At 40.4% G+C, this 23,055-nt stretch overlaps 1 protein-coding gene across 1 annotated transcript in view; it reads left to right on the top strand.

Moving 5' to 3' along the window:
* The window catches only part of F13A1 (coagulation factor XIII A chain), a 168,556-nt gene that overhangs the window by 24,443 nt on the left and 121,058 nt on the right, over window positions 1-23,055 (top strand). The gene's annotated exons all lie outside the window — the stretch shown is intronic.

Here is a 23,055-nt window from a genome sequence, read left to right as displayed (position 1 = left end):
GTGTTTACAACATCCATGCTGACAGCTTAATTAATCAAATAGGAACCCTGACAACCCATAGGCCAAGTTCTGCCAGGAATTATTTGCCTACAGTTCTAGCTGAAGTGACAGAAGCAGTTTAGTCTCAAAGTAGGAGGAATCGACGTCCAAATTCTAGTGCGAGAGACCTGTGGGGAGTCCCCTCGGCCCTGCCTTGTGACCCACATCCCATCCTCCAGATCTGGGGTTTCTAAGTGAAGCCTCGGATCTTGAGGGTAATAGAGTTGCCAGTGTGTTTTATAATATCAAGTATGCTGTGTGGTGCACTCATAAGAGACTGTGGAGGTTGGACTGAGAATCCTACATAGATGCCTGACTTCCTCCTCCTCTTTCTCCCTCTTTTTTATTCCCCTAATTTGCCATTGCCCTCACTGCCCTCTCTTTCTGTCTTCATGCTGTACCTTACATTGACCTCTTTCACCTGTGTGAATTCATAACCTTGACTAATTAGCACCCACATAATCGAAACTGTACACGACCAGAAACCTATGGTCTGAACTCAGGGATTATTCAGCGTGGGCATTGCCTGCCTTTTCCATATAAATTCTAAGACATTCTTGCAGTATATGAAGTTAAAAAAGGAGGGGGAAAACATATAATGAAAATTAATGTGTCCACCGTAATACCTTGCTCTTAAGTCTCCAATCCGTGAAAAGAGAGACGGTTTCCAACTGGAATGAAAACCCACTGAAGAATGGATAAAAATGGACTAATTATTCATAATCCATGCCATCTCATTACTCTGTGAGTGTGTTACATGGACTGACGAGGGACTGACTGGAAAGCTCTTGGAACTCCTTAGGGATAGTTGCTTGCTAATAAGATGACCCAATTACCAGGCTTATTTTGAATATTGCAACTATATAGGAAAACTAAATCCTTACAGTATTCCTTAAGGCAGTATAACCTTCATAAAGCATTGCTATAACAGCACCAGAGCCAGACAGGTGTTAGAGGACCACAGGCAAACTATAAATAGCTGCACCTCTCTGTTGCTATCCTTTTCACCTCTTATTTCTTCTCAGTATCTCAGCCTTCTGATGTTTTCTATCCTTTCTTGTCATTTCTCTTACTCTCCATCTCTGTCTCTCTATGTTTTTCTCTTGCTCTCACTCTCGTTCTCTCTCTTGTACACACATACACATAGTCCTATGGGTGGATGTTTTGGTATTTACCCGTTAGGGGAGTAGTAAGAGTTATCTGTAGGAGGTGAGTGTAGCAATTTGTGTGAGAGCCTCCAGGAAGCCAGGTTGGATGCTCTGAATGCACTGGCCTATCTCTGCCTAAAGTGTAGCTTAGCCACCTAGAGGTTCCTTTGCTGCACTGTTGGAGGTTCTTCAGGGGGTCTTGTGACTTCTTTCGTTTCCCTATTTCCTTTCTCTGCTTAAGTGTCTTTATAATATCTCATCTCATGACTAATTCAGTGAAACCCCCACTGTGTCTGTGTGAGATGCCATGGGGGATTTAAGACACCATCCCTGTCCTTAAAGAGCTTACTATGGTTGGGGTGAGAAGAACTCCACAATTAATAAACACAACCAGATAGTATAAAATCAATTTCCCTACGAGAAATGTGTGACAGAGGTAGGCAGACAGGAGGGACCCAGGCTAGAAGTAAAGTGTGAGGTCTTGGGACAAGGCAAGTAAGTCTTGAGACGAATGTTGAGGAACTAGGAGTATCAGAAGAGGGACAGGAAGTATGTACACTCCAGGGTGGGAGGAAGGCATTCTTGGAAGCCTAAGAGTGTATTTTCTGCTGATGTACACATATTTGTAATGAAAAAAGGAATCCTGGACTGAATCAGATCTCACAGCTATATTTGGTTTGGGCACCACTGGTTCTTGAAGCTCCTGGAGTTTCATGGAGCTTGCTGTGGTATGGCGACCCATCCTGACAAGTCCATTAGGGATGTTCTTACCTTATGGAGTCAGCCTCCAGTTATTGTTTGCTTAGTGAATGTTTGCACTAACTAGAATTCAGAGCTCTTCTGCTGGGTCTTCTGCTGGGTTTGTAGAGGTGAGTCGTGACATCTGGATTCTCCACACAGCAGAATCATTATCGCCCCTAAGCAATCCACTTCATCATGTCAGATTAAAACACGAGCCCTGAAAAACTATCTTTTGTCAAAGGTCAGAATTTCATTAACATGATCGAATGCAATTAAGTCACCATTAGCTTTCAAGAGCAGTTTAAAAGGGGCTCAATAAATGGTGTAGGTCTCTGTGCACATGAAGTCTCAAGAGAGACTTGAATGATATCCACATCCCTTTATTTTACTCACCCAATATGCCTGTGGGAGGGGCGGGGGAGAGTGATATCTACAATCCATGTTTTCCTGATAATCTAAAGATGATCAAATTCTCACACTTCGAACTGGGAAGCCAAATATACTTTAAAAATAAAGGCTTCCAAGGAGGAATGTGTAGAATGATAATAAAATGGATTATAGTAAAAATAGATTTTCAGTCTCATTCATTTCTTCATACATTATGTTCACCAACATATGATTACCACCTGCCAGATCTATAGTCAGGTAGAGGTAGCTGCCTAAATGATGAGCCATGAAAGGCGTTCCACCAGCAGCATGACGAATTCCTCCATTGTGGTTACTCCTTCAAATTAATGCATAATATCTGAAGTTCCCCTAGAAAAAATGAAAATGGTCTGTAAGGATGGATAATACTATCCAACTGACCCTTTGTAAATTTGCACAAATTGACTCTGCAGAATAACTAGCTGACACTCTGCAGAGAGCAATGTCCTGAGGAAACAAGATATTCCAACAATATATATTGAGAAAAAGTTGAAAAGCATCAGGAGTCAGGTATGAAGAGATGCAGGAGAATAGGGTACCATAAGTTGAAAGTGTATGGAATGAAAGAGATGGAGGGTTGAGCTTGTATTCAAGGCAGAAACAGGGAGCTGAAGGAGGAGGACGAGAGTCCAGGAATACTGCCCACCAAGCAGTTAGGATTGGCTGTTCTGAAAAGCATGCCTCTCTAAATGTTTTACTCTGTGTACCTGCTCATTGCTAAATATGAAGCAGTCCAAAGCTTGGTGCTTTTCATAGAATCACAGAATCATAAATATTTGGGCACTGGAAAGTATCATAGCCATCACTTTACCCAACTAACTGTTTTATAGGTCTGGAAACTACCCATGACCAATAAAGTGTTCAAATACATTCTTGCACAAGGTCAACCCAGGGCCTGATAGAACTCAGTGGATCACAGCTAGGGTGACCCTATCATGCATCCTCCAAGCCAAGACACTTTTGAGAGGGAAGGAGTGACTAAATAGAGGAGATGCTAAGAAAGTAGGCATAATCTGGGGCTATTCTTGGCAAACCTTGGATATATGATTGCCAAATCAGAGCTGAGGCAATAGGAAGCTACTAGAAATCTAGAGGGATGTAGAGAGGAAAAGAGAACAATCTTGTGATGTTAAAAAATTGGAATAAGTGTCCAAACAGAGTACAGAAAAACCATTTCAGTTAGGGAAGACATGACAAGCCAAGAGCATTGGGTTGGGTGTGGTGTCATGTTGACCTGGCTTTGGAAATGCAGACTTGGGATGGTGAGTTCCTCCAGCATGGGTGAGGTCAAGCAGGGACAGCCATTCAAGATGAGGCAGAACAAAGGAAAGGAGACCCAGCAACAGGAAATGGGCAAACAGGCACAGATCTGGAAACAGGCCTCAGCAAGTTATCTGAGGCATAGTGTGGGCTCCTTTGCACCTCCTCACTGCAGGAGCAAAGAGACCTGAGCTACCCAGGGGGCTGAGGGGGAAGACAGCCACTTTTGCCCCGCAGAGAGCTAAACCTCTCTCCAGATCTCTTTTGGAGCTGTGCAAGGTATTGCCACAGTCCTCTATAACCCCTCAGGGTTCTGGGTGGTGGTGGCAGCCTTGAGTTCTCTGGATGTTTAATCAGATCACCTGGGAGAGTACTAGGACTAGATAGGGAGAGTATTACAGAGACTTGGAACAAATAGGGGAATAAATGGGCCAAAGTCCATGAGTGTGGTTCAACCAGTGTGAAATCCCAGGTCAGGTCTGTGATCATTCTCTCTGTGTGTGGTCTAGCTATAGGAGGTAGTTACAATTATAATCTACATTTTGCATGTGAGGAAACTGAGGTAGTGGTCTTGCAAATGTATCAAGAATTTTGTACTGCGCATTGGGCAGCTCAGAAATCCTTATGCTGGCACTTCATTTGCACTTGCCTTCCCTGACAGCATCTGGTCACCAAACATCTCCACACTGCACCCCATGAAATTAGCTTTTTGCAACTCATTCTAGAGGAACTGGTCCCAGCTAACAGCTAATGGCAAGATTCTAATAAATCCATTCTTGCTAAAATTCAAATATCCAGTAAGACTAACCATATTTCCTCTCACCTCATATTTATTTTTCATGGAAATAATTCCCTGACATTTTATTTTTTAAAGATTTTATTTATTTATTTGACAGAGAGAGAGACAGCGAGAGAGGGAATACAAGCAGTGGGAGTGGGAGAGGGAGAAGCAGGCTTCCTGCTGAGCAGGGAACGTGATGTGGGGCTCAATCCCAGGACTCTGGGATCATGACCTGAGCCGAAGGCAGATGCTTAAGGACTGAGCCACCCAGGCACCCCAATTCCTTAACATTTTAAATGAATAAATTGCCATCATTGAATTCCATTCATTGCACACAATTTGGAGATGGGGATGGGTTCCTATCTTTGCTTCCCATTCAGTGAACCCTGTATCCTTCCAAGATCTTTCCAGATCCCAGCTTCAGCATCAGGTCAGAAATGCTAGGACCAGCCAATATTCATAATCTGAATTCTACTGATTCCTCCTTGAGGGAAGAGACCAGGTATGAGATACTTGGTTAAGGTATAGTCCTGGCAGGATAGCCCAAAGGCCCTTAGTAAGGGAGAGGGGATAGAGAAGAGAGATGAGACATTGCTATCGGCTGAATGTTTGTGTTCCTTCATCCATCCACCAAATTCCTATATTGAAGCCCTAATCCCCAATGGGATGGTCTTTGTTGCTGAGGTCTTTGGGAGATAATTAGGATTAGATGAGGTCATGAGGGTGGGGCCCCATGATGGGATTTGTATCCTTTTAAGAAGAAGAGTGATCAGAGCTATGTCTCCCAACCACCAAGGAAGGACACAGCTGCCATTTGCAAGAGGAGGGTTCTCACCAGGAACCAAATCTGCCTGTGTCTTGATCTTGGACTTTCCAGCCTCCAGAACTGTGAGAAATGAATGTCTGATGTTTAAGCCAGGTAGTCTTTGGCATTTTGTTACAGCCCCAGCAGACTGAGACAGACCCCATAGAATGAGAATCCTTGGGTCCTCATCCTTCTTGCCATCCAGCAGCTAATGAAGTGTGTGCAACACTGTGTGCTGTTGTATTGGCCCAGAGATAAACACATGTGCAGGAAATTTTTTTGGAAAGCAGCTGTCAGCACAATGCTATCAACTTTTTCATTAAAGGTGTTATGCTTTCCATTTGGACTTATAAGAATGAACGCTATTTGAAGTCCTGTTTCCTTGACTGGGAAAATACAAAGGCAATATGTCTTTCCTTCTCCATCCCCTAACTGGCTCCCAAAGAGAGAAGCCATGTTTGATGTCCAGCATCTCAAAGATGGGTTGACATATATGCTGTAAGTTCACCGGAAAATTAAGGGCAGACAGGAGCCCTTAGTATTTGAGGCAATTAATTCCACAGAAGGAGACAAAAACAAAGTTTCGGTGACTAAAATGATGGACATGAAGTAGTGGAGACAGCTAGTTTGGCATTTTCCATCAAACAACTTTTTTATTTGTGCAACATATTTCTAAGTGATAGAAAATGACACACTGTCTCCATTACACTTCATTTCCGTCATTTCATTTTTTTCTAACTTTCATATTTGTGAAACAAATTGCTTTAAACATGTCAAAGACACTTTAGTGGAGTGTTAGCCAAATTTTAAAAATAAAGATGATTCATAAAGACAGCACTTGTGTTTATAACCACCAAGATAAAATTTCAAGAAAAAAATCACAGTCCTGATTATTTAGGGCACAACTATAAGGTAATCATCTTCAGAAGTTAGAAAGAAGTCTCTTTTTGCTCTCTGCTTTATTTCCCCTAGATTTATATGACACCGTAAACCTGGCCTTCTGGGTGCTCCATTATCCCTATTTCGCCGATTTACTAAGTAACCACTCCTGACTTGATTTCTTCAAACTTGGACTCCCTTTGCATTATTATGCAACAGTCTGAGCCCTTCATTGACATTTTGCTCCTCATCACTCAGTTCTGTATTCTCCTAGAGCTGATACTTCTTGAGGGGAAAGGCTGTATTTTGCCTGTTGTTAAAGATAGGCCATTGCTCAGTGCAGGGCAACCAGGAGGGTATCCCTTCAGCACATACTTTTGGAGAATTGATACTGGTGTTCCAAAGCAAGAAAGCTCCACAAGTATTGCCCTCCTTAGGAAACTGGAAGACCTACATCATTGATAGTATTAAAAAAAAAAAAAAAAGGAAGAACATGGAAAATTGTACAAACAGTGGGTATACATGTTGTTCTGTTGTTGCAAAAGTCTTTTTTTTTTAAAAGACTTTATTTGAGAGAGAGAGAGAGAGAGCATGTGCGTGAGTAGGGGAAGGGGCAGAGGGAAAAGGAGAAGCAGACTCTGCTGGGCTCAATTCCATGACCGTGAGATCAAGAAGTCAGATGCTTAACCAAATGAGCCACCCATTTTTTTTTTAATTTGGAACAAACTACACTGTACAGAAAATTTACGAGAATAGTACAAAACACTTTTTTTTTTCAGAACCATTAGAGAGTTGTTGTCCATCTGATGTCCCGTGAGCAAAGACATTCTCCTATATAACCATCAGAATCAGGAAGTTAACATTGTGAAGTTATGATCATCTAATAATTCAGACCCCATTTGAGTGTCACCAATTGTCCCAATAATGTCCTTTATAGCAAGAGGGTCTGGTGCAGAATCACATGTTGCATTTTGTTGTCATGTCATGTTCTTTCAATTTGAAACACTTTCTTGGTCTTTCCTTGACTTTCGTTACTTGACACCTATGAAGCATATAAAGGCAGTTAATTTTGTAGAATGCCTCTCAATCTGGGTTTCTCTAATGTTTCCTCATGATTACAGTCTGGTTATGTATCTCTGGCAGTAATACACAAAAGTGGTTTGTGTTCTTCTCAGTGAATCCTATCTGGTTGCACATAATTTTTTACAGATCCCATTCCTGATGATATTAACTTTGATCACTTAATGAAGGCAGTGTCATACGTTGGTGTTTTAGTCTGTTCAGGCTGCTTTACAAATGCCATAGACTGCACCCAGTCTTATAAACAATGGACATTTATTTCTTGCCATGCTGGAGGACTGAAAAGTCCAAAATCAAGGTGCCAACAGATTTAGTGTTTGATGAGAACCTACTTCCTGGTTCATAGACAGCTAGCTGTCTTCTTGCTGTGTCCAGACATGGTGGAAAGGGTAAGGGAGCTCTCTAGGATCTCTTTTATAGGGGCACTATTCCCATTCATGAGGGCTCCGTCCTCATGCACTAGTCACCTCCCCAAGGGCCCCTTCCAAATACCATCTTATTGAGGGTTAGATTTCAACATAAGAGTTTGGGGGATGGGGATACCAGCATTCATTGTATAGCAGTTGGGTTCCACAGGAAGTAGACTTTGAAATTAGTATGAAAGAAGTTGAATACAGAGTGCTCTTGGGAATACTTGGGCAGAGGGAGAGGATGAGCTGTGAGCAGTCCTAACAAAGGCAACAGCTGATCTCATGGGGAGTTACAGAGCTGGAACAGGTCTTCAGAGGCAGTTTTCTTCAGCTTAGGCAGTTCCCAAAGAGAGCTGACCTGCCAAGGACCATTTTCTGGCATCACTCCCAGCAACTCTGGGCAGCACATCTCAGAACCCAACACAGTGGTGTCTGTCAGGGTTCCCTACTACAAAGTTCTTTTTTGTTCCCTTTGTAGTTAATAAGTACTTTAAAAGAAAGTACCTTGAGACTATGAATTTTTTCTATTCATCATCAAAATTTTTAGTGATAGAATGATTAATTGATGTCCATATGAATTCATGATTTCTTCTTTTAATTAAATGGGTTACTTAAATCTGTTACTATTATTAATTAATTTGATGTTCAAATTATCCTAGATTTTGCCAGTTGGAAGCTCCTTCAACTGGCTTCAGTATCCTTCCTTCCTTATTTTCTGGTGCAACAAGATGTTTCAGGCTCATTCTTGTATTTTCCCTACCCCAGCCCTGAAATCAACCATTTCTCTGAGGAACCCTGCTTCCTTTTAATAGAAAGTAATATTTAGAAATCATGATCTGGGTCCTATGTGTGCTCACTACTATTTTACCTCCTGTAAGTATTTCCTAATTGAATCTAGGTTTATCTCACTTATTGTTTTTCTTCCATGATATATCTATGATGACCCCTGACCCATGACCTTCATAACATTTCTCATCCTAATTTTCTCTTAATTTATACCCAAAGAGACTTGAGTGAGTTTAGGCATAGGACAGATAATAATATCACTCAAACTGATACTTCATGAATCTTCAAAACATGACAACTGTGTGTTTTGTGTTTGTGTTAGCTTTCTATTGCTGCTGTAATAAATGATTATAATCTTAGTGGCCTAAAACAATACAAATGTGTTATTTTGACATTAGGCATAGTGATATTGACTGATCAAGTTGTTATGATACTTTAACCAAGCTCCTTATACCTAGTCTCTTCCCTCAGGGAGGAATCAGTGAAATTCAGATGCCAGGCCTGGGGTCTGGAAAGGTCTTGGAAGGATACAACATCCACTGAATGGGAGGTGAATACAGGAACCGATCCCTCTCTCCAAATTGTGTGCCATGAATGGAATTTAACTATGACAATTTATTTAATACATTAGGGAATTATTTCCATAAAAAGTGAATTTGGAGGTAAAAGGAAGTATAATTAGGGGCGCCTGGGTGGCTCAGTCGTTAGGCGTCTGCCTTCGGCTCAGGTCATGGTCCCGGGGTCCAGGGATCAAGCCCTGCATTGGGCTCCCTGCTCGTCGGGAAGCCTGCTTCTTCCTCTCTCACTCCCCCTGCTTGTGTTCCCTCTCTCAAGGTCTCTCTTAGTCAAATAAATAAATAAAATCTTAAAAAAAAAAAAAGGAAATATAATTAGTCTTATCATATATTAAAATTTTAGGAAAAGTGGATTTATTAGACTCTTGCTACTTACTGTTAGCTGAGACCAGTTCCCTTAGAATGAGTAGTCAAATGGCTGTTTTATTGGCTATAGCGTGGAGATGTTTGGTCACCAGGAGCTACTGCGGAGGCAGGCCCAGAGGAAGTCCCAAAGTGACCATTCTTTGGCCACTCAGCAGTTTGAAACTTCAGAGCATATGCCCTGAGTTTGGTGTTAAACTTTGGAGTTCAAGAGTAGTGACAGATTTTTTCGACAAAATTGCCTCATTGTGCCTTTTTCCAAAGGACAGGACTTGGGTGTCATTCATGGAGGGCGAACTTGTACACCTTTAGTCCACAAATAAAGAGATACTTGAAAGTTACTTTTATTTTAAAAATTTTAGGCAAATCAGTGGGCAACAAGTTGCCAGAAGAAATGGGAGAAGATTGGAATATCTTGTGCCTTGGGGAGATGTGAGGAAGAACAATTGCCTTTTTCCACCCGCATCTCTAGGCAGGGCTCCATTGGTCCAACCCAGTATATGGTTCTTTTACATCCTTGTGTTTAAACAAGGTCTTCTTCATGGTCACTTATGTAGTTGGTTATGTCATTGCCATGAAAATCAGGCTTCAGTACAGTTCTTTTTATGATGCTTTTAAATGTAAGCAGTGATTAGCTCATGATGCAACTATGAACATCTAAATAAGCAAATGAACATCCACACCTAAATGTATATATGAGCTAATAAAATGCAATGAGCATGTCATTCTTTTTGCCCATCCCTCAAGTCCTATTTTTTGTTTTTATGTCTTTAATAAAGTGGTTCCTGACTCCACCATCGATCCACTGCTCTATTTTCTTTAACTTTTAACTTTTTTTATTTTTTAAATAATTTTTTATTATGTTATGTTAGTCACCATAAAGTACATCATTAATTTTTGATGTAGTGTTCCATGATTCATTGTTTGTGTATAACACCCAGTGCTCCATGAAATACGTGCACTGCTCTAGATCTGTTACCCTTATGTGGCATTAGACTTCTGACTTGAATTACAGTCTAAACTTGATGTTTGATTATAAACTCACTGAGTGCAGGAAGTATATCATATACATCTCATACTACCTTTGTCACTTCCAGGTAAAGTGATATTACTTTGCTCATAGTCAGCAATTTATAAATATCTGTTTACATAAATGTTTATTGAGTATGTATTGTTGATATCCACCTGCAGACTAATACCAAATGGACTGCATCTCATTGCCTAGAATATTTCTATGCTGATTTTTGTTCTATCGGCAATTGGTTTAATTTCTGGCAATGCAAACTCATTTAGCACTTGCTATTATGAATTGCATTCATATATTTGCATTCCAAAGACAGACAAATATTTTTGTTAGATTACCAATGATTTGTCCTTGTTCCCATCAGCATTGCCATTAAATTATTAATAAGAATTGAATGTTTTAGTGACAATTTCATCAGAGGTCTGCTTTGCTTGGAAGATATTCAGCTAAACTTTTGATCCTACCCTTGTTGGCTAATGACACTGTTTTTTAAGCCAGTTGCTCTTATTTTAACTAAATGAGTCTTTCTCATAAGACCCACGAGCCTCAGTCTGCTTACATGATGGATACAACTCAAACAAATGGAGGTTTGGCTCCATACAATTACCATTTGCTGGGGAAATTCAGTTCTTGTAGGAGGGAATTTCTTATGGCACGCTTCCTGAGGCTGATTGAGAACATGAAGGAGGTAGGCACTAAAGCTGCTGTCATACATCCAGTCAGTGATCCCCACTTTTAATCCAAAGTGTGTTTTCCGGCCCTCTCCAAACCTGCCTTGAGTTACCAGAGCCCAGCTTGAGTGTGGAAGAAGCCCAAGGAAAGGTGGAATTATCCTCTGTCCATTAAAAGTGTTGGAGTGAAAGGAGTAAAGAACTGACATGAAGTTTGGTTTATAATCATGAAATCCATCAAAGTACAATAAACTAGTCATTCTGACATCAACATCCTAGCTCTCTCCTTGACATTCCTGGAATCTGGAGGATTTAAACCTCAATGAATTGATAAAACAACAGACCCTCATTTAAACTCATGCTAGGGAAGGACTAGAGCTTGCTCTAGAAACAACTGTGATGTAGACAAACTTTGTACTTCAAATGGCCGCATTTTTTGTACCATCTTCCATGAGCAAGTTTCCCTATGTTTAATGTCCACTTGTCTTCCAGCTGTGAAACCAGCTTTAAGGAAAGTTATGGTAATCAGGTTTCATATCACAGAGTAATGAATTTAAGCAAACTTCCCAGGGATATAAACATTTTAGCCTTATCTCTAATTTGTCCTCCATTGGAAGGATTTTCATTATCAAAAAGCAAAGTGGGAATATTCTGAGATGCCAAGAGGTCTTCCTAGTCATCTTGATTGCTCTCCTTTAGTCTTCACACAGCAGCCAACGTGATTTTTAAGAATAACTTAAGGCAGATGATGTGTCTTTTCTAGTGATTTCTTCTTTCTGTCAGAATAAATTCCAGAGTCCTGACAACAGCCTACAAAGCCCTACTTGATGTCCTGACTCTCTCTTACCTCATCTCCTACAGCCCTCTCCAGTGTTCCCACTGCTCCAAGGCACAGCAGCCTCCTCAAGCATACTAAGTATCATCTTCCTCAGGACCTTTGCACTCATTGCAAAGATGTTTGTATGACTCATTTCTTCTCTTCTTTTGCATCTCTGCTCAAATGTTGCCTTACCAGAGAGTCCTACCTAGTCACTCTCTCCAAATCAGCACCCTAACCCCATTATTCTCTGTCCCCTGAAGCTCCTTTATTTACTTTTTCATGGCATTTACTTCCATTGACATGTACATATTTATTTGTTTATTGTCTGTTTATCCCCACTAAACTGTATGCCCCATGAACCTATCTGTGTTGACGTCACTGTATTCTCAGTACCTAGAGGAGTGCCTGGCATTTAAATGGTGCTTGGTAAATGTCCGTTGAATAAATCTCTGAACCATACCACATCAGCAGCCACCTTCTTCACTACCCATGTGGTCATGCTCAGAAATAAAAATAAAATAGGTTTAATGAGCTTTATTTGCTGTTGTGACCCTCAGACACCATATAATAATGAGAATTATAATAATATGTTCAGCTCATGCCATGCCCTTCACACACATTATGATTTAAATCTCATCCTTTGTAAGGCCAGTTTACAGATGGAAAACAGACTGAGAAGCTGATTAGCTTTCCCAGGCATGAGTGCTGGACCAAACAGACCTGGGTTCAAGTCATTGTTCTGCAATTGATAGCCGATCACTTAAGTTCTCTGAGCCCCAGTTTTTCCAGATATTACATGGACGTAACTGTTAGAGCTGATACAGAGTATTAGTACTATCTGATACGCTGCAGGGGCAGGGTCCAGAAGGTGCAACAGAAACTTCTCTAGGTTGTATAAGCAATGGAAGTGTAGTCAAAGGAATTGGTTACACTGCTGAGAGAACAACTAAGAAGCCACAGTGAGGCAACTCAGGAATTAGTAGCAGCAGAAAATTGCTACCAAAACTGGAGCTGGAGGCACATGGTGGAGGAGGAGATCTTACCAGAACCCAGAAGTAATCCCTGAGAGCTGGAGCCAGGCAGGGACAGACCAGTTCCCAGTGGGAGCCGAGAGCCTTGGAAGAGATTCAGTGTCTCCAGAAGCAGAGAGAGAAGAGGAAACAGACCCTGACATGTACCCCATCTGCCTCCAAAGCCTCTCATGGGTCAAACCTACCTAGAAGCCAGAGGGCAAAGGAACCTGGGAATAGGGTTTTATGTAGAACAAGGATGAGGTTTCTCAGAGATATGAGCACTGGGTCTGAGAACAACCAGGTGGTCAACAGGCACAATAAGCACAAACAGTAGTTGGTTTTCCCAAGTGGACAACCTAGAACTCAAATCCAAATTCTCTGACTTCTGTTCCTCCTATTCCTTAGAAATTGGTTTAGCAGTATGAACAAATCTATAGTGTAGTGTTATGTTCTATAACCAACTTCACCTAAATCATAGAGATTTTATGTTCATGATTTTTTTCTTAAAAACTAAAAACATTCTGTCTTCTAGGCAACACATACATGTGGTTCAGGGAACTTCCAGAAAACTAGCTTTATTGAGTAAATCTACATGGCGGTTAACCACACCAGACCTGATTTTTGGAGCAGACCCCTTAGAGAGCAGCATGCTCAAAAAGGCTTGCAACTGAGTCATGACTCTTAGGGCTCAAGGGGGTGATGTTTTACTTGTGGCTGTATACCTAACAACTAAAACAGCACCTGGCATCTAGTAAGCACTCAAAAGCTCGTGGCTGAAGAATGAACCAAACCTAGGGTTAGCTTGGTTCTACCCCTCTCACTCAGAACCAGCATCTCACACCTGACTAAGCCTCTATTGCTTCTACTCTAAACTGTCCACTTATCCTCCCTCTTAGGTCATTATCCAGAGCCAGTCATTTTCAATCTGAGGACACTGTCATGTCTCACCTAAGTACTTCAGCAGCCCTCTGCCTGGTTTTCTTCCATGCTTGTCCCTTCTGAACCATTCTCCAATCGTGCCACCAAAGTGATCTTTCTAAAGTGCAAATCTCATGAAGCCACTTAAAGTTTCTCAATGGCTCCTGTCCCATCTCCAGCCCCTCCTAGGACACAGCATAATGTCTTTGCACAACATCAAATATCCCCTTGGCTCTTACCCTGCCCAAGACCACTGCTTCTACTGCCACAGGGGTTTTGTCGTTCCCTTATGCCCGACATTTTCCTTATTCTCTCTGCTGGGAAGGCTCCTTCCCACCTTGTCCATCTTTAAAATTATATCCCAAAGCCACCCTCTCTGAGGGATCCTCTCTCACTTCCAGAGCACCTTTAACCTCTTCCTCCTCTGGGTTTCCAGTGCACCCAACAGCTGTGACGATTGTGTTTCAAAAACCCTGCGATACCCTGTTCTCATGGCTAATAACCCAGCTACAACCTGGCATACTGTAGGCACGTTTACAATGAGTGTCAATTTTGTTGCAGGAGCTCTACAGTCTTATTTCGTAGATGAGGAAATTCTTATATCTCAATGCCATTGAGGTTATCTCTGATTTTTTCCCTCATGTCCTTTTCCCCTTGTCTATGTTGTTGGCAGCACCCTGGGCCAGGCTCTGGTCTCCTCATGTACAGATTATTGCCTTGCTTGGCCATCGAAGGTGTGTACTTCTTAATGCTGATGGTCTGCATCAAGAGTTAGCTTTATTTATTTTTTTTGAGTCACTCAAAGAGCCTAGCACAGTGCTGGTTATTTCACAAAATTTCACCTTACTCCGAAAAAGATTTTAAAAGACGTAGAAAAGACTGAAAGAAAAGTGACATAAAATTAAAGTAAAAAAGACTCCTTAAAGAGTATATCTATCTTCAATTTACCAAATATTTATTGAGCACCTAGTATGTTCCAAGCATCTTGCACACCCACTGGGTACGCAACGTTAAACACAACTCAGTCTCTGTCCTCAAGAAGCTTCCCTTTCCTTCCCCAGTTTGCTGGAGCCACAGAAGAAACATTGCCAGGAAGCTTTCTTCCCTTAGGAAGTATCAAAAATATGTGTATAAACTCCCCCACTGGCAAGATACGAAATAGGGCAAATTCCTGAAGTCCTCAATGAAATGATTTGCTTTTGAACATTTGCGTTTCTCTCCTCCTAGTTGTTACCATCCAAGATTCCTGTGCCTTTCTTTTGATTGTTTCTTTTTGATGGTGTTGTTTCATTTTTACAGTTGGTAACCTGATGTGTCTAAAAGTTATGCAGGGACTTATTGCATCCTGGTTCCCGTGCACTCCCGTTCCATCCCAAGGCTGTTAAAACCAGGTTTGCTTCCCTCTGCAAGGCTACGTACTCCTTCTTCCAGGTCTTCCACATGCACCATGTTGCCACAGCAACACTTCCAGGGCCCATTTGGAAATAGATTGATTATTTTGAGCATGAAAGTTGTGTCATGGGAAAAACAAATGAATCAAATGGAAAAATGAATTAACATCATGAAATTTACCTTCCCAGCTGGAGACATGATATATTCATGAGTTCCCTAGAGATGATCCTCTTCTAAGAATTCACTATTAAAGAAAGTCTGCAGTTAGGTGAAGTCCGAGTTTAGCTTAAAACATATTTATATGTGAATGGAAAACACCCCTTTGAAGGAAAAGGTTTCAAACTAGAAATTTTCATTTCTTGTGAAGGATGCTTGGAATTGACAACTGGCTTGCTACAGGCATCTCATTCCAGAGCTTCTAAAGTCTCTGTGATTTTCTTAATGGGACTTGACATCTGCAAAAAGCACAATTCGATCCCACTGAAATTTATTTTGTGCCTATTTGGTGCATGGCATTGTGATATTCTATGGGACTATAAAGACAAGTAAGATAATATCTTTATTTCAGTTTAATAAGAAAAATAGATATGTAAGTGAATAAGAAGGAGCAGTTTTGTCTGGACTTTTCAGGTGATTAATTAAGAAGTGTCTTACTACTTACTGTTACTAAGTCTAGCATAGATGGAGCACAACTATGGTCACTTGACTTACAGATGACGTGCCCAAGAGATGAGGGAAATAGGGGTGTCCTGAGCTATAAGCTTCTTCATTTCAGAGCACCAAGAGAAAGTGACTGGCAGGCATGTCTTCTGCAGTTACAGGTACCTACTCCTCCTCCTTGCTGAGTATGTTCTTCCGGTTTCTATGTATGAGCAAAGTGAAGTCAGAATAATTCTATTAGCAACAATAAACCATGCTGACAATACTATATGCTGATTAGTGGCCTTTATGGACTATCTGGGAACCTAATTAGCACATGGGACATTGTGTTTCCTTCTTCCTTTTTTTGGACATTGTGTTTTCAATATAAAAATATTCCAGTCCATCAACTTACTAAAAAATGAATTTTTAAAATGCAACATGTTCCTCTGTAGAGTTTTACCTAGGCAGCACTTTGCATGAAGAGGGTTCTCTGGTCCCTGCAATGAATAGTTGAGAGCTAATTTTCCCCAAGGACACATAGGGCAGAGTATGAGCTGGAGGTGGATTTCTCTTGTCTATCATGTGAACGACACAGATATGATGAAGCCATGTAAAAAGCTCAGGCTCGATGAGCCCATGTTAGTAAAAAATAAAATCTTAAGGAACTAAATATCTTCACCCACTTCCTCCTGGTTCCAGGATGGGAGTGTTAAGGTTGGTGAGTCTCTCTGTATTCACCCATGTATGTGTAAGGAGAGAGTGAGGTTAAAGAAGACACAGGGGTGTTCGAATGTAGGCATACGGTCCAAGTGAATTTTGCCTTACAAATAGTCTTTCTGTGGCCTCAAAACTAATTTACAAATGAAAACAAGCCCTTAAACTAAGAGCATGTGTTAATTTCTAGATCAGTTGGGAAGATGGCACCAATTTTAGATAAGTGTGAAAGAATGCAATCAGTAATTATATTTTTTTCATGGTTGGTACTCCAATTTCAAAGACTATGTTATTAAAAACAAAATAAGAATCCTTTCTGAGATATTATATTTTCTGCTTCTATTTTTCTTGCTCAGATTTTTTAACACAAAAGTCACACAATTTGGGGGGGTGGAATAATTATCTGGGCATTCCACACTTTCAGCAACCGTGTGCATGGTGATCACCTGTGTAAGGCTGAGGTTCTCATCCGGATTTAGTCATGGATGTTGATGGATGGGTGTTCTGGAGTGCAGCCTGATCGTGGTCTCTTATACATGCTACCTCCTGGGGGTGAGAAGGGCTATTTAGCGAAATGAAATACTACTCTGTCACAACTTCCTCACTCACAACTCAATCATAGAAAATTCTTCCCCAGAGCTGTCATTGAAATCATTACATTCAGAATTAAACATGGTGTATAGAGCAGCTGACAAGACCCTGTGGTACTATTGACATGTCAGGTCTCCCATTAATAATCAGCTTTTCCACACAGTGAATAAGAAAAGGTCTGTGAACTTGGGTTCATCTTCCTCCCTTTGGAATGCATGTACTCACTACCTGTTCCTGATTTGCTTCCATGTGCTGGTCTGGTGCTGCGTGGCCTGACCATATCAGCAGCGCTGTTTGCCTTTCTCCCTTCAGTCCCTAACAGGGCTTTAGAAACCTTCCTAACTCAAATCCCTCGTAGCCGGCAGCTTCTCTTTGCAAGTTCCCCCTGCAGGTCTTCTTTCTCACTACTGGTTATTAAGCCCTTGCACCCATGCTTCTGTCTTTCAGACCACTCTTATTCACCAAGGCGATCCCCTCACTGTCCTTTGGACTCCTTTCCCTTCAAATGTTCTAACTTTATTCTTCTCTTTTCTTCATCTTTGTTTTTAAATAAACAGTTTATTTTAGAATACTTTCAGTTTAGGGGCACCTGGGTGGCTCAATCAGGTGAGCGTCCAACTCTTGACTTTGGCTCAGGTCATGACCACAAGGTCATGAGATCAAGCCCCATGTTGGGCTCTGTGCTCAACAAGGAGTCTGCTTGAGATTCTCTCTCTCTCTCTCTCTCCCCCCTGTCCTTTCCCTTGCTCATGTTCTCTTTCTCAAAAAAAAAAAAGAGAATACTTTTTGGTTTAAAGAAAAATTATGAGGATAGTACAGAGTTCTTATCAACCCTGCATCTAGGGTACTTCAGTGGCACAGTTGGTTAAGCATCGGACTCTAGGTTTCGGCTCAGGTCATGATCTCTGGGTCCTGGGATTGACCCCAGCTTTGGCTCCACACTCAGCAGGGAGTCTGCTTCTCTCTCTCCCTCTGCCCCTCCCCCCACTTTTGTACGTACTCTCTCCCTCTCTCTCTCTAAAATAAATAAATAAATTTTTAAAAATAAATAAACCTGCATCTAGTTTTCCCCAGTATTAACATTACACACTAACATGGTATATTTGTCATAACTGATGAACAATATTGATACATGATTATTATTATTATTATTATTATTTTGTAATGCCTTCAGTATCCTCCCCCTTGATGCAGAGAAAGAACGGATATCACAGTACAGAGATCGTGGTCCAAACCCTGTCTCTACCTCTGCCTAGTTATATGGATGTTCTCCATGTGACAACCTCAAGGACCCTCATTTTCCCATCTGCAAAAATTACCTCGCAAGAAAGGACCCCAGAAATAAATCTTCATTCCTGTCACTTTATTTCCGTCTCTAGCTATATGAACTGTCTTGGCAGCTCTAAACACCTTGTACAGTAATAAAATTGAACATTTTAGCTACATCTAGTGAAATCGATAAAAAAATTATAACCAGCTTCCTATGTCTTCAACACCATCTAAGACTGTGAGGAATTTAAGGAGGTGTTAAGGAAACCAAATGTTGACCTAATAGTGGTTCAAATGCTTATTATTAGTTTAGTGACATATTTCTCTTTGGAAGGAAAAACTAGATGATAATATTTTCTTCTTAGGTCCCAGTCTTAGATGTTGAGTCTCCATAATAAATCACCCCTTAAATAAATAAAATGTAAAATTCTCTAAGGCACAGTTTGACAACCATTTACTGTAAGGGCCAGATAGTAAATATTTTAGGCATTGCAGACCATATGGTCCCTGTCACAGCTACTCTACTCTGCTGTTGTAGCACAATCATACTTGAATGGATGAGTGTGTGCCAATCAAACTTTATTTACACAAACAGGCAGTAAGGTACCTTTGGCCTGTAGATCATCACTTGCCAACTCCTGATTAAGGCATGAATGAATGACCATAAATGATTCACAAAACCACAAGTTATGAGTGAGGGACAGGTTTCAGGTGATTCTTACATGATGATTCTGGAATTATTAAGGCTTTTTGATTAATAATGAATGATGTCATGTTTTTTATTGATTGTGGGAGTGGGCTGCATGCGTTCTCTTAGCTCAATATATTTGACTCAGGAATGAACTGGCCTTTGAAGTAGATTTGGGTTCTATAAGTTGACTGTCAGTGAACCCATCCTGGCTTCCTGCTCTTGGTGCAGAGAAAGGATCACTTAGAGGAATCAGAAAGCCTGAGACAATGGGGGAAATATAATAGCAATAACTGCCATTTATTGACCTGCCCTCTCCATCACCAACTATGACCCCTAGTATCCCATTTTACAGAATAAGTGAGAGAGGACAAGTAAGTACCATGATCAGACAGTCAGGGTCTGAGCCAGCCAAATTGCTTTCCCCGTGGCCACAACACTTCCCTCCACAAAATAACCAGCTTTCACTGGGACACTCACATTTCTTCTGATTTAGAACCAGACCTTGCAGGGTGGGGGGTAGGGGGACGGAATCACCTCTTCTTCCTTCTGGCTTTACTTTCCAGTAGCTGTTATGTTTAAACACAAACAGTAAATGTCTCCTAAGTTACCCCTTACCATGCACCAAGTGTAAAGCTTTTAGTATGTTATAAAATCTATCTTCTTTCCATTTCCGGAACTGCAGAGACAAGAAAATGAAAACTCAAACAATTAAGCAATTTGTGCAAAGTTACACCTATAGTGAATTGTGGAGTCAGAATTTGAACATAGTTTTCACCAACTCCAACTGTGTACAACTGCGGTAGAGCTTAGTGGAAATTGTCAGGCTCTCCAGCCAGACAAGGTTCAGATCTCACACTTGCTACTTACTAGTTGCATCACCTTGGACAAATTGACATGTGTGTTAGTTTCTTGATTTGTCAAATTTAGGATGATGATAATAATTTCCTTCTCACAGATTAATGTAAGGAATAAAGCAGTAACATGCACATAATAAACAGCACACGCATTGGCTTTTTCCACAAACTACAAGCTCTATGAGCACAAGAGTCTGTTTTGTTCACTCTTGTATTCCTAGCACTTAGAATAATGTCTAGCACATAGTAGGCAATATTGTTGCATGAATGAAAAATGTTCAAACTAGTCTTTAGATTAGGTTGTGACTGTCCTCAAAGCCAGAATGAATAAACAAGGCTCTCCTGTTTCTTTCCTTTCTATGGTATACCATGAATTTGACAGGTAAAATTTAATATCTTTGAGATCATAATTTCAGGTGTAATAATGGAAACTAGTGATTGTCTTAGTTATTTCAATGTTCCTAACAAAAGTGGATGTTAGTGCAAAGGCTCATAGCACACACATAATTTCAGAGATACTCTCCTACTTCATTGCTGCTCCTAAAGGAGCTTTCTTATGTAGTGCATTTTAAAATTCCTTTTATCCTTTTAAAAAAAATCTAATCTGTCATTAGCACATCGATTTTATCTCTGAAAATTTATCTTTACTAAGCCTATATTATATTTAATACTGTGTATTCTAAATCCAGGCCAGGATTTAGTGGCAACTGCTGCCAGGAGCCCCTGTAATGAATGAATTATGGTCCCATTTAGCAGGTGAGACTGTGTTTGATGTCTACACTTCAGTAGTGATGGGGGCTCCAGAGAGCAACAATGCCTCCAGAGAAAAAGGCAGCCTCATCCCCCAGTTTGAACAAGCACAAAGAGGAGCATACCCAGGAAATATGGAAGTGCCTTTGGAGCAAACAGCTCTTGCAGGATTTATGTGCAGCATTCACAGAGACTAAGCTCCCTATATTCCCCAAAACACCACCTAGACAATGTTGCACCTTGGCAGCAAACCATTTTTAAGGCTTTATTGGATTTATGGTAATATTCATCCTGAGTGGTGATTAACTGATACCCCTAACACATAGCAAAGCACTGGGGTTCTAATCTTTCTCCCTGGCTTGCACTGTGTAAATTATTATTTTCATTAAGATTAAGCATCTCACAAAATTACACAGCAGTTAACTTATGCAACTACCTCCTTAGAATGCTCTATCTTTGAAAATATGCCTACCAAAGAATCCTTTAAGATCTCATAGCACATCCTATGTAATTGGAGGCCCAAACGAAGCATTGTTTTTGTTAGTTTTACTGCAGAATCCTCTACGTGTTTTCTATAAAACAAAGTAAATAAGTTTTTCCCTTAAAGTTTCTTCTGCTTGCAGTTAAAATGATTTGCAGACTTATTAGCCTGATTTGTATTTTTCTTCAAGTCAATTAGAATTAAATATGTAACACATTTTGGAAAAATTTGTAAATGAAAGATCTGCTCCATTTTAAAATATCTATACATTTGATTATCTTGTACACGAAACGGTAAACTGTAAGCTGAAAAGTCAAGGATGCTGTGAAGTTGAGGGGCATCTGGGTGGCTTAGTCAGTTGCGAGTCCAAATCTTGATTTCAGCTCAGGTCATGATCTCAGGGTCCTGGGATTAAGCCCCACGTCAGGCTCCCTGCTCAGCGGGGAGTCTGCTTGGGATTCTCTATTTCCCTCTCCCTCTGCCCCTCCCGCCCCTGCTCCCATGCTCACTCGCTCTCTAATAAATAAACAAATCTTAAAAAAAAAAAAGAATGCTGTGAAATTGACTTGAGATACATATATCTCTCTCCATATATATATGGAGAGAGAGATATGTAGATATACATATATATATATAGAGAGAGAGAGACTTAAGATTTTTATATATAGATAGATTTATATATATATATATACACACACATATATATATATAGAGAGAGAGATGTAGAGAGAGAGAGAGAAAAAGAGAGAGATACTGTGAAGACTATTTTTCAGGAACCCATTGGTAAAATTTAGTTTTGAGGTTAACACCATGAATTAAGAATTTGGTCTACTCACTGATATGAGGAATTCTTAATCTCAGGAAACAAACTGAGGGTTGCTGGAGTGGGGGGGCGGGGTGGGAGGGGTGGGGTCGCTGGGTGATAGACATTGGAGAGGGTATGTGCTATGGTGAGCTCTGTGAATTGTGCAAGACTGTTGAATCTCAGATCTGTACCTCTGAAACAAATAATGCAATATATGTTAAGAAAAAAAAAGAAGATAGCAGGAGGGGAAGAATGAAGGAGGGGAAATCGGAGGGGGAGACTAACCATGAGAGACGATGGTCTCTGAAAAACAAACTGAAGGTTCTAGAGGGGAGGGGGGTGGGAGGATGGGTTAGCCTGGTGATGGGTATTAAAGAGGGCACATTCTGCATGGAGCACTGGGTGTTATATGCAAACAATGAATCATGGAACACTACATCAAAAACTAATGATGTAATGTATGGGGATTAACATAACAATAAAAATTTTTTTAAAAAAAGAATTTGGTCTAAAATGACTGCAATAAAGACAAATAAAATGTATCCTGAGATAGCTTATACATAAAGTGTTCTAAGCCTGGAAATATGGTAAAATTCCCTGTTGCTTAATCTTCTATTGAAATCATAGCTAAAATTTGCTATGCATGAAAAATTATAGGCAAAGCATTTTACATGTGTTATTTTATTTCCTCCTCAAGTAATATTATTATCCTCATTTACTGATGAAGAAAAAGAGAAAGAAATAGGGATTTGTAAAGGTCAAGTAATTTGCCAGAAGTTGCCAGAGTAAGGGAGGAGCAGAGCCAAGATTCAAATCTAGAGAACTTGCCTCTGGAGCCTGAATTCTTACCCAAGTTATAAGCCTAAATCCCTGATGAGACTGGCAATAAACACGTGTTTCAGTTGAATATGAAAATGGTCACATGTACAACCTATAAATACAATCCTAATATAGGTAATATAACAAGTCGTATTCAGAATAAACAAAAACACATTTGCCTATCCCCTAAAAGAGCAATTCTAACTTTTAGAGAGCAGAATTTCAGGGAATGATAACTTCACAGTACCCTATAAGCTCCATTTTGTTTTTGCATCCCAGATTATGATTTCTACATCTTATTTGAATTC

Source organism: Neomonachus schauinslandi, chromosome 8 (assembly GCF_002201575.2).
Source record: "Neomonachus schauinslandi chromosome 8, ASM220157v2, whole genome shotgun sequence".
In the NCBI taxonomy this organism is placed as follows: domain Eukaryota; kingdom Metazoa; phylum Chordata; class Mammalia; order Carnivora; family Phocidae; genus Neomonachus; species Neomonachus schauinslandi.
The sequence above is the reverse complement of the archived record's forward strand: the minus strand, read 5'-3'. Positions and strand labels throughout refer to the sequence as shown.